The sequence below is a fragment of the Falco cherrug genome, chromosome 6 (assembly GCF_023634085.1).
Source record: "Falco cherrug isolate bFalChe1 chromosome 6, bFalChe1.pri, whole genome shotgun sequence".
NCBI classification, from domain to species: Eukaryota; Metazoa; Chordata; class Aves; order Falconiformes; family Falconidae; genus Falco; species Falco cherrug.
Genome location: NC_073702.1, coordinates 3,749,652 through 3,753,233, shown reverse-complemented (window position 1 = coordinate 3,753,233; position 3,582 = coordinate 3,749,652). Strand labels below are relative to the sequence as shown.

The 3,582-nt window shown below is 53.4% G+C and overlaps 1 pseudogene; it reads right to left on the bottom strand.

The window, feature by feature from the left end:
- Positions 1-1,287: 1,287 nt before the first annotated feature.
- Positions 1,288-3,307, bottom strand: LOC102048580 (uncharacterized; annotated as a pseudogene).
- Positions 3,308-3,582: the final 275 nt, after the last annotated feature.

The following is a 3,582-nucleotide window of genomic DNA, read 5'->3' as shown; positions in this document are numbered from 1 at the left end:
CACAGGTTTTATCACCTTAAAAGGACCTCTGAGCACTATCAGTTATGTATGGTGCATTTGGCCTCTCACAGGGCTAAGCTGACCACAAACAAACCTTTTCCCAAGTGCAGTACCGTTTCTTGGCATTCTTAAAGCTGTCAAGAGTAGAACCCAATAGGTTGAGTGCGTCCTTCTGAAGTAAATGCAAAGCATTCTTGGTCCTCGAGTTGCAAGGGGACCATAAAAAACACATCTTAGACATCGATAGTTGCCATAACAGGATGAGCTTGTTCCTGGATAGATGCTGCAAGCTCAGCAATGTCTGGCACAGCAGCTAACAGGCCTGAGTTAGCATTAAGTCTTTGATAGCCTACAGTTAGTCTTCATTTTCTGTTTGGCTTATGAACAGGCCATACCGGGGACATAAAAGGAGAGTGGGCCAGCAATTCCCTATTCCTTTAACTCCTCCGGTAGGGGGGTTATCTCTTCCTGTGCCCCTAAGGGTAACAGATAGGATTTGACATTGGTCAGTTGTGAGGGAGGGAGCAAAGGCGCAGCAGGTAACAGCCGCATATTTATAGATGAGGTGCCAAATGTCCAGTTCCTCCCCTTGCCATCAATCCACATCTTACCTTTCAGAACATCGACTCCTAAAAGGTTAAGCAGGAACAGCCCCACAACCACCATTACCAGAGTGGCCGTATTCTCCCCAGGTAACTGCAAACCAACAGTAGCCAATGTTTGCGCTTGAACATTACCAAAGGCATCTGCAACAAACATATGCTGCTCAAAATTATGCTGCTTTATGCCGCATCTTGACTTTTAACAGCTGAAATTTGAGCTCCAGTAATCTACCAGGAACATTATGAGTACCAACTGAGGTTCCACAAAAGAACTTACTAATAGATCACCTCGATCATTTTCAGTGAGCTGTCTAATATGTACCCACCCTTTGCTTCCCCACTCACTACAAGGGGGCGAGGGCATTAGTTTCCCGTTGGCCTAGTGGATGCGGTTGACTTTCGTCAGGGGGCACTAGGAATTGGGCTCTCATTCTTAACCAGTAGACTTTCAGGCCACCCTAACACCAGCTAGTCCAGTTTGCCAGTTGGTAACCTGTTCATAAGATCTTGGGGAATACCCTTCCACCACCCCATGGTCCACAGACCCTTATGTCTGTGTCCTCTCTCTCTCCTGCTCGCTGATGCTACAGGAGACATCCTTTTATTGTTAGTTGGGTGTGGGGACGGTTTCAGTTCTGTGTGCCTTAAATCTTTTGGTGGACGGAGTGGTGATAGGGATGCATTTTCATTCATAATTTATTAAATCTTGAGCAACTTCTCCCTAAGTCCACATTTTCTTTTCCTGGGGTTCCCAATTAGGGGTTACTATCCGTTCTAATGTGGCAATAGCTCTTTCACCCTGGGATATCACCTGTATTTTCCCCTGTAATTGAATACCAATCACTTTTAAGGAGTCGGGGAGGCCCCTTATGAGAGGAGTCATTTGTTCCAGGTCAGTCAGTATCATTGTTGGGGATTCCTGTTTAGGTCTAAGCTCATGGTCATACATCATTTGCAGACATGCTGCCTTGTGTACTTTTTCTACTAGTTGGTCGACCGTCCCCATAATAGCAAGGGGATCCCTCCTTCCCAAAGGGTTAAGACCCCAGCCCAACAGGCTGTTCTTTGGGTCAGGGACCAGGGTACACAGTAGTTCCCAGTGGTCAGGAACACTCCTGGCCCCCAGTAGCCCTCAGCTTCCTTTTTGCTCAACAATATCTGATCACAGACAATGACATTCTCCAAACATATTCTGTCTCTGACTCCGAACTTAGGAGTCTGGCCAAACTCTTTTTTCAATTTAGCCAATTCAGTAGCAGAATATGGAACTTCTTTAGTAGTAATTTGAGGAAATTTATTCTCATCATCCTTGTATTTAAACTCAGTCTTGACCAAGGGGTGCAGAGAACTGGTGGGGACATGCAGTTTATACAATTTTCATTTTGCTTCCTCTGATTCATAATTGGGATATTCAATATTTTTTTCAGGCAGTGGAGAACTGTCTTTGCCTGTGAGGAGTTGCTCTTTGAAAGCACCTCGTAAACAATTTGCCTGGGTTCTTTCCTCATTTAGTCGTCCCTTTGAGCTTTCTACTTGTCCTCACAAGGCCTGGACCAGATCTTGTAAAGATTCTATGGTTTGGGATTCTGCTGTGTACTGTCGATCTCTGGCTTCGACAGCAGCAGCCAGGCTGGCACCCCGTCCAGCACGGATGATTGCTTTTCCCTCTCCAGACCGAAAGCCTGCACGCCTTTGTCGAGCACAGGCTCGGTTGGTCACATTGCAAATTACTCCAGATTTTCTGTGCCCAGCCCGCGCGGGGCACGGAGGGGCGAGCCTTGCGTTTCTCCAGGAAGCCGCACAGCACCCCCTGCCCTGGGGGCCGCCGCTCGGTCACTCAGGCCGCCACCCACAGCACCCCCTGCCCTGGGGGCCGCCGCGGTGTCACTCAGACCGCCAGGCGGGGAGGCCGCCTCAGGGGCTCGCTCCTACCCGCCCCGCCCGGCACACGGGAGCCGCAGCGAGGGAAACTGCGCCCCCACTTCGGCCGGGCCGGCCGCCCCGGGGCGCCCGCTGGGCTGTTTCTGCAGCACCCACCCCTGCTCCCCTGAGGGGCGCACACCTACGGCAACACGGGCCGAAGCCCGCTCCCCCGCGGGGCGGCCGCCTCACAGCGCCCACTCGGCTGTCCCGCACTCCCGCCCGCCCGCGCGCGGCGCACACGTGACCCCCGCCGGTGGCGCGCGGCGCTCGCACTTCCGGGTGCCCGGCCCGCGCCGCCGGTTTAACCGTTCCCGCCCGGGACAGCCCGAGCCCGGGGTTCCATGTGACACCCGGAGCGGGGTGAAGATGCAAACGAGGCCAAATGCTGCCAGTCAGGAAAGTTTATCGGAACAGAGCGTCGATAAGAAAAGAGCGATAGGAAAGGGAAGGAAGGACAGAAAAGAAGGAAACCTGGCAAGCAGTCAGGGTAGAGTTGGAAGAGACAGTGGCCACCATGGATCCAGTGGCGTCCCGTCGGTCCGTAGTTTCCTTGCCCCTCAGTGGCACGCTCGGGATGGTGCCTCCACGGTTCCATGGCGCTCCCACCACGGAACACTCGGGGAGCGCGTGTCCCTCACAGCGGTGGCCGTGTGGGCCTGTGTCAGGGCCCGCGCGCCTGAGCGGGCTGGGGCGGTCGGTTGTGCCTGGACATGGCGCCCGGAACGGTGGGGCCGTGCCCTGGCTCCTGCCGGTGTCTGGGTTGGGGCGGCTGCTGGCTCCATGCCGGGCCCACAGCTGCCGAGTGCCCGCCAGGGAGCCGGCACCGAGCTCGGCAGGGTCGTGGGCGAGCCTTGAGGCCGGCGGCTCACGGTGCGGTCTCCCACAAGTTGTCAAATATCAAGAAACAAAGGTCGTAACAAATGTAAATGCATGAACCTGTGTTTTACCTTGCCTGCTCATCACAGACAAGGACAGTTTGTTTTACAACCTACTTAACCAACCCAGCAGTAATAACTACAGGCATGGATTGGAAGAGCCAAAAGCCACTTTCACCTTG